The sequence below is a fragment of the Ziziphus jujuba genome, chromosome 6 (genome assembly GCF_031755915.1).
Source record: "Ziziphus jujuba cultivar Dongzao chromosome 6, ASM3175591v1".
NCBI lineage: Eukaryota > Viridiplantae > Streptophyta > Magnoliopsida > Rosales > Rhamnaceae > Ziziphus > Ziziphus jujuba.
The window spans coordinates 3,327,784-3,336,166 of NC_083384.1; the positions used below are offsets into that span (position 1 = coordinate 3,327,784).

The following is an 8,383-nucleotide window of genomic DNA, read 5'->3' on the forward strand; positions in this document are numbered from 1 at the left end:
GCATGTAGCCATAAATAAGGTCTCGGCCTCCTCATTTACAACATTTTCTTGTTGCTTTAGTTGCTTGCATACTTTGCCGACATGTCCTCTTTTCCCACATTTGTCACAAGTTTCATCCAGTCTCCAAAAGCACTTGTTTGGTGCATGTCCATGCTTCTTGCAATGGGGGCATGGTAGATAACCCCCACGGTTTTGTTGTTGCCTTACGTTGTTGTTGTTATTGGAATTGTCGTTGTTGTTGTTGAAACCTCCATAGCCAGTTCCTCCTTTATTCTTGTTGTTGTTCTTTTTATTCTTCTTTTTGCTTTGACTAGACATAAAAACACTTTCCAATGACTCCTCCTTTCTTATGGCTCTTCTTTGTTCGGTTGCTTGGAGGGTATTGATAAGCTCACTCAAAGTAATCTCATTAAGATTCTTTGATTCCTCAATGGAAGAAATCTCGGTCTCATGTGCAAGTCTTTGTGCTTTTGTGGCATTTGCTCTCAACTTCATAACCTTCTTCCATCACATCCTAAAGTCCAAAGTCTTGTAGGTAGGCTTTCATCTTTATGCTCCAAATGGAGTAATTTTGGCCCTCAAATTTTGGTGGAGTGGGAGGTACAAAACTTTGAGAAGCCATGACACAAAATCGGATTTTTAAAGAAAATGGCTCTTCGATTGGATTTTTAGTGAGTTTTCTAGCTAGATTTTTCTACCACTTCAAACCAAAAATGAAAGAAATGAAATGGGGAGTTCTATCACAAGAAAATTGGCTAGAAAGAAAGATCACAAGGTCCCTCAATGGTTCAAACAAAGCTCTGATAGATGTTGGAGTTTTGTGTGGCCTACTCTAACATCTTCTCTTCATCTTCTTTTTCTTCCTTCAAAACAAAAACCCTAACAATCCTAAATATCAACATACAAAAAAAAAAAAAAAAAAAACACAAAAATCACCTAAACATCAAACCAAAAATTGAATTAAAGGTTGTGCATACAACACTCTTATCCAAGTGAACCAAAAACCACACCAAACTGCAACACAACCCAATGCTTTATTTCTGTCTTAGTTGATCCTAATTTGACATTAGAAGTATATTGATTTTTCAACAATAACCAAATACTTTTGTCTGTAAATACTGCATATTTGATTCCATCCATAAATCTATTTTCTTCCCTATGAGTTCTAGTCTCAATAAGAATGGTAGTTCTTACTGTTCATATGCTATGATATGAATATACCACACCAATTCGTTATGTATGGATGATGAGATTCCATTGATACAGAGCCAATTCCAATATACTTATTTTATTGGAGGGTCCCATTGATGTGCATCCAGTAGGAGTTGAACATACGAATTTGCCAATTATGAGTTGGGCGCTTTAACCATTCAATAATGGATGCTTAACGGGGATTCTCGTACATGGTGAATAACCAAATTCCAATTCAAATGAAATCTTAAGGATAAATCAATTCAATTTAGGAGGACTCAATGAAAAGACATCAATTCAAATCCTAGATTTTCGAATTAAGAGAGATATTGGGAACGATCAAGTATTCTCACTATTTCTTAGATTCATGGACCCAATTCAATTCAGTGGGATCTTTCATTCACATTTTTTTCCTCCATAAATAACGTTTTATAAAAGTCTTGGACTCCCAAATTTGGAGTCTCTTACTTTCATGCATTTCACATTTACGGGGTTCAATAACAATCGATATTTCACGATTATGAGTGTATTATTATTTGTAGTAGCGGTCGTTATATATCGTATTAACAATCGAAAGATGGTTGAAAGAAAAAATCTCAATTTGACAGGGCTTATTCCTATACCTGTGAATTTCATTGGACCCAGAAATGATACATTGGAAGAATATTTTGGGTCTTCCAATATCAATAGGTTGATTGTTTCACTCCTATATCTTTTAAAAGGAAAAATGATATCTGAGAACTGTTTCCTAGATATGAAAGAGAGTACTTAGGTTCTCCCAATAACTAAAACGTGTATTATGCCTGAATCTAACTGGGGTTCATGATGGTTGAGGAACTGGAGTGGAAGAAAGAGGAATTCTAATTGTAAGATATCTAATGAAGCTGTCACTGAATTTAGATCTCATTCAAAGAGAAAGATATCAAATATCTGGAGTTTATTTTTGTATATTCTATGGATGATCCGATCCACAAGGACCATGATTGGGAATTGTTTGATCGTCTTTCTTCGAGAAAGAGGCAAAACATATTAAACTTGAATTCGAGACAGCTATTCGAAATCTTAGTGAAAGACTGGATTTGTTATCTCATGTTTGCTTTTCATGAAAAAATACCAATTGAAATGAGGGTTTCTTCAAACAACAAGGAGTTGGGTCAACTCTTCAATCAAATGATATTGAGCATGTTTCCCATCTCTTCTCAAGAAACAAGTGGGCTATTTCTTTGCAAAATTGTGCTCAATTTCATATGTGGCAATTCTGCCAAGATCTCTTCTTTAGTTAGGGGAAGAATCCATACGAATCAGAGTGTTTGAGGAACATATAGAGAGAAGATTGAATTTGGTTAGACAATAAATGGTTGGTAAACAAAGATCAGTTTTTTAGCAAGGTATGGAATGCATCGTCAAATATTCAATATGATTCCACAAGATCCAGTTTTGTTCAAGCAACGGATTCTAGCCAATTGAAAGGTTCTTCTGATTGATCCAAAGAATATTTTGATTCCGTTATTAATGAGGATTCAGAATATCACACGTTGTTCAATCAAAGAGAGATACAACAACTAAAAGAAAGATTGATTCTTTTGGATCCTTCTTTTCTTCAAATGAAACAAACAGAGATAGAATCAGATCGATTCCCTAAATGCCTTTCTAGATACTCCTCAATGTGCCGGGTATTCACGGAACATGAGAAGCAGACGAATAATCATCTACTTCTAAAAGAAATCGAATAATTTCTTGGGAGATCCATTCGTTTTTTTTTTTCTCTGACTGATGGTCAAAACTTCATCTGGGTTCTAATCCTACTGAGAGGTCCACTAGAGATAAAAAAATTATTAAATAAAGATCAAGATGTTTCTATTGTCCTTTCTAGGCAATCAAAAAATAAAGAAATAGTTAATATATTCAAGATAATTACGTATTTACAAAATACCATCTCAATTCATCCTATTTCATCAGATCCAGGATGTGATATGGTTCCGAACAATGAATTGGATAGTTCCAATAAGATTTCACTCTTGAACAAAAATCCATTTTTTGATTTATTTCATCTATTCCATGATCGAAATAGGGGGGATACATATTACAACATGATTTTGAATCAGAAGTTCAAGAAATGGCAGATCTATTCACTCTATCGATATTCAAGCCAGATCTTGTGTATCGTAAGGGATTTGCCTTTTCTATTGATTCCTACAGACTGGATCAAAAACAATTCTTAAATGAGGTATTCAACTTCATAGATGAATCGAGAAAGAAATCTTTATTGGTTCTACCTCCTATTTTTTATGAAGAAAATGAATCTTTTTATAGAAGGATCAGAAAATAATGGGTCCGGGCCTCCTATGGGAATGATTTGGAGGATACAAAACCAAAAATAGTGGCATTTGCTAGCAACAACACAATGGAGGCAGTCAATCAATAGAGATTGATCCAAAATCTGATTCAAATCCAATATAGAACCTATGGGTACATAAGAAATGTATTCAATCGATTATTTTTAATGAATAGATCTGATCGCAACTTCAAATATGGAATTCAAAGGGATCGAATAAGAAATGATACACTGAATCATAGAACTATAATGAAATATACAATCAACCAAAATTTATCAAATTTGAAAAAAAAGTCATAAGAAATGGTTCAATCATTTTATTTTTGTTTCCCGAACCGAGAGATCCATGAATCAGGATCCTAATGCATATATATACAAATGGTCCAATGGGAGCAAGAATTTACAGGAACATTTGGAACATTTCATTTATAAGTAGAAGGACCATTTTTATTTTCATGTAGTGTTTGATCGATTACGTATTGATCTATATTTTATGGATTGGTTTAAGGTTATCGACCAAAAAGATTTGTCTAAGTCACTTCCTTTCTTTTTGTCCAAGTTTCTTATCTTTTTCTCTAACTCAATTCCTTTTTTCTTCATGAATTTTAGAAGTATCCCCATTCATAGGTCCAAGATCTACATCTATGAATTGAAAGGCCCGAAGGATCTAACTCTGCAATCAGTTGTTATAATCAATGGGTCTTCAAGTCATTCATTTGAACAAGTGGAAACCCTTCTTATTGGATGATCATGATACTTCCCAAAAAGCAAAATTCTTGATCAATGGAGGAACAATATCACCTTTTTTGTTCAATAAGATACCAAAGTGATCATTCCATACTATAAATAATCACAAGAAATCTTTTAATATCATGGATTCCTATTTCTCAATGATATCGCATGATCAAGACAATGGTCTGAATCCTGTGAAACCATTTCATAGAAATTCATTGATATCTTCTTTTTATAAACCAAGTCAACTTCGATTCTTGAATAATCCCGATCACGTCTGCTTCTATTGTAACAAAGGATTCCTTTTTTATGTGGAAAAGGCCCTACTAATAATTATTATTTTATGTATGGACAATTCCTCAATATCTTGTTTATTCGCAACAAAATATTTTCTTTGTGTGACGGTAAAAAAAATATATATATATATATATGTTTTTTTCAGAGAGAGATACTATTTCACCAGTTACAGGTGTCTAACGTATTCATACCTAATGATTTTTTATAAAATGGTGATGAAACGTATAACTTGCACAAATCTTTCCACTTTCCAATTCGATTCAATCCATTAACTTGTACAAATCTTTCCATTTTCCAATTCGATCCAATCCATTCATTTGTAGAGCTATTTACTCGATCCCAAACATTTCTGGAACACTTCTAACAGCGGGACAAGTAGTCTGTTTTGAAAGAACTTATTGTCAACCACTTTCAGATATGAATCTATCTGATTCAAATTAGAAGAACTTGCATCAGTATCTCAATTTCAATTCAAACAAGGGTTTGATTCACACTCCATGTTCTGAGAAATATTTACCATTCGAAAATAGGAAAAAGCAGGGTCTTTGTCTAAAGAAGTGCCTTGAGAAAGGGTGGATGTATAGAACCTTTCAATGAGATAGTGCTTTTTTAACTCTCTTAAAATGGAATATATTCCAAACATATATGCCACAGTTCCTTACTTCGATAGGATACAAATATCTAAATTTGATATTTTTAGATACTTTTTCAAACCATTATTGCCGAAATAATGGTCCACTTCTTCACATCCACCATGCAATGCATGCAGTTATTGATAGACAGAAAAATCCTGGTATGCACTTTCGTGTACTAGCTAAAGCGTTACATCTGTGTGGTGGAGATCATATTCACGCTGGTACTATAGTATGTAAACTTGAAGGGGAAAGAGACATCACTTTAACCTTTATTGATTTACTACACAATGATTTTCTTGAAAAATATTGAAGCCGTGGTATTTATTTCATGTGTTATCCCTATGGCTTCAGGGGGTATTCATGTTTGGCATATGCCCACTCTGACCAAGATCTTTGGAGATCATTTTGTACTACAATTTGGTGGAGGAACTTTAGGACACCCTTGGGGAAATGCGCCCGGTGTCGTAGCTAATCAAGTAGCTCTAGAAGCATTTCTACAAGCTCGTAATGAGGGACGTGATCTTGCTCATGAGGGTAATGAAATTATCCATGAGGCTAATAAATGGAGTCCTAAACTAACTGCTGCTTATGAAGTATGGAAGGATATCAAATTTGAATTCAAAGCAATGGATCCTTTGTAATCCAGTAATTACTTAGTGTTCATTCTCTTAATTGTAATTGAAATTAAACTTGGCCCAATATTTTAGTAAAAGCATTGAGTTGAATACAAAGATTTTATCAATTTTTGATAGATACAAACCTATCTAGATATACAAGATCTTAAATACAAAATATAAGGTGAAACAACTTAAACATTTCTATTGTTGTGTGGGATCCACAATTAATCGTATGGATCCTTAGTATTGGTGTATTTTTTTTATTTTTTATATTATATAATTTATTATATCTTGCCGTTTTGGATCATGGATCGAGTCGAGTATCACAATTTCTTCTACCCATCTTGTATATTGTCCTTTTCATTCTGTGTTGGAATAGAAACTTATTAGTAGGCGAGACTTTATGAAAAAAGGTTCTTCAATTCATACAAGAAAACAATTTTTTTCTTTTTTTAATGTGAATTTGACATAACATGGAGGAACCTGCTATTTGCTATTTATAATAAAAAAAAAAAAACTTTTTCAATTATTTTGAATTGAAAAAAAGATTTCATCCTATTTTATCACATATAAAGAAAAGATACTCCAGATTCTCGCAAGGGATAATCACTTTTTTTTTTCTTTTCAGTATCTACTTGTTACTAGTTAATAATCCTAGCAATTGGATTTATATGCTTATTCTGATTCTAAATTCTATTCAGAATATTCAAATTATTTTTATCAAATGACTATTCATTTATTGTATTTTTATGTAAATAGGGGCAAGAAAGCTCTATGGAAAAATGTCAGTTTGATTCGATGTTGTTTAAGAAAGGGTTAGAATACAGGTGTGGGTTAAGTAAATCAATGGATAATTTTGGTGGTCCTATTGAAAATGAAAATACCAATGTAAATAAAGATATGATTATAAATCATATGAATAAAAAAATTCCTAATGGGATTAAGAATAACAATTATAGTTACAGTAATGTTGATCATTTAGTCATCATCAGGAGGTACATTCAAAATGTCATATCTGATCAAACTTTTTTCTTTAGGGATAGTAATAGAGACCATTACTCCATACATTTTGATATTGAAAATCAAATTTTTGAGATCGACACCGATCGTTCTTTTCTAAGTGCACCAAAAAGTTCTTTTTATAGTTATTAGAATTCTAGTTATCTGAATAATGTATTTAAGAGTGACGATCCTCACTATTATCATTACATGTATGATAATAAATATGGTTGGAATAATCACAATACTAGTTGCATTGATAGTTATCTTCGTTCTCAAATCAGAACTGATCGTTATATTTTAAGTAGTGGTGTCAATTCCAATGACAGTTACATTTATAGTACGGATGATAGTGTAAAAACTCTAAGAAAAAAAGAGTTCGAGAGAGCTCTAACTTGAATAAGAAAAAGAAAAAGGGATTTAGAGAGAGTTTTAACTCAACTAAAAGAAAACAAATTAAAGAAAGCTCTAGGTGAAATAAGAGAAAGAAAAAATGTTTAGCATTTCCTCTAAATCAAATACAAATAAGAGATAGAAAAAGTGATTTAAAGATAACTGAAAAATACAAATATTTGTGGGTGCAATGCGAAAATTGTTATGGATTAAAGTATAAGAAATTATTTAAATTTCAAATGAATATTTGTGAACATTGTGGACGTCCTTTGAAAATGACTCGTTCAAATAGAATCGAAAGTTCGGTTGATCCAGGAAGTTGGAAGCCTCTGGATGAAGACATGGTCTCGAGGGATCCCATAAAATTTCATTTGCGGGAGGAACCTTATAAAGATCATATTGATTTTAATCAAAGAATGATAGGATTAATTGATGCTATTCAAACAGGCATAAGTCAACTAAAGGGTATTCCTATAGCAATCGAGGTTATAAATTTTCAGTTTATGGGGGGTAGTATGGGATTGGTAGTGGGTGAGAAAATCACACATTTGATCGAACATGCTACCAATAAATTTTTACCTTTTATCCTAGTGTGTGCTTCTGGAGGGGCATGTATGCAAGAAGGAATTTTAAGCTTGATGCAAATGGCTAAAATATATTTTGCTTTATATTATTATCAATCAAATAATAACTTATTCTATGTATCAATCATTTCATCTCCTAGTACGGGTGGGGTGACAACTAGTTTTGGTATGTTAGGAGATATCATTATTGCCGAACCAAATGCTTACGTTGCATTTGCGGGTAAAAGAGTAATTGAACAAACATTGAATAAGACAGTACCCAAGGGTGCACAAGTAGCTGAATATTTATTCTGTACGGGCTTATTCGATCCAATCGTACCATGTAATCCTTTAAAAGGCGTTCTGAGTGAGTTATTTAAGCTCCATGCTTTCTTTCCTTTGAATCGAAAAATGAAATAAAAAATAAAACTAAGGAGAGCCATATATCCTTATCCTTAATTTAATATTTAATAAATAATTAGATTTAATAAATTCAAAAATTTATTACTTGTTTTAAATTTATTACTTGTTTTGTGGTAATCGAGTAGCTATTTAGTTTACAAGAAGTAAAGTCAAAATTCTAAGAATGGATTTTTCTTTGGTCACATAAGATTAAATTGG

At 32.5% G+C, this 8,383-nt stretch overlaps 2 pseudogenes; both read left to right on the plus strand.

Moving 5' to 3' along the window:
• The first annotated feature begins 5,200 nt into the window (after positions 1 to 5,200).
• Positions 5,201 to 5,831, plus strand: LOC125420210 (ribulose bisphosphate carboxylase large chain-like; annotated as a pseudogene).
• A 700-nt stretch (positions 5,832 to 6,531) lies between these two features.
• On the plus strand, positions 6,532 to 8,170 carry LOC132799306 (acetyl-coenzyme A carboxylase carboxyl transferase subunit beta, chloroplastic-like; annotated as a pseudogene).
• The last annotated feature ends 213 nt before the right edge of the window (positions 8,171 to 8,383 follow it).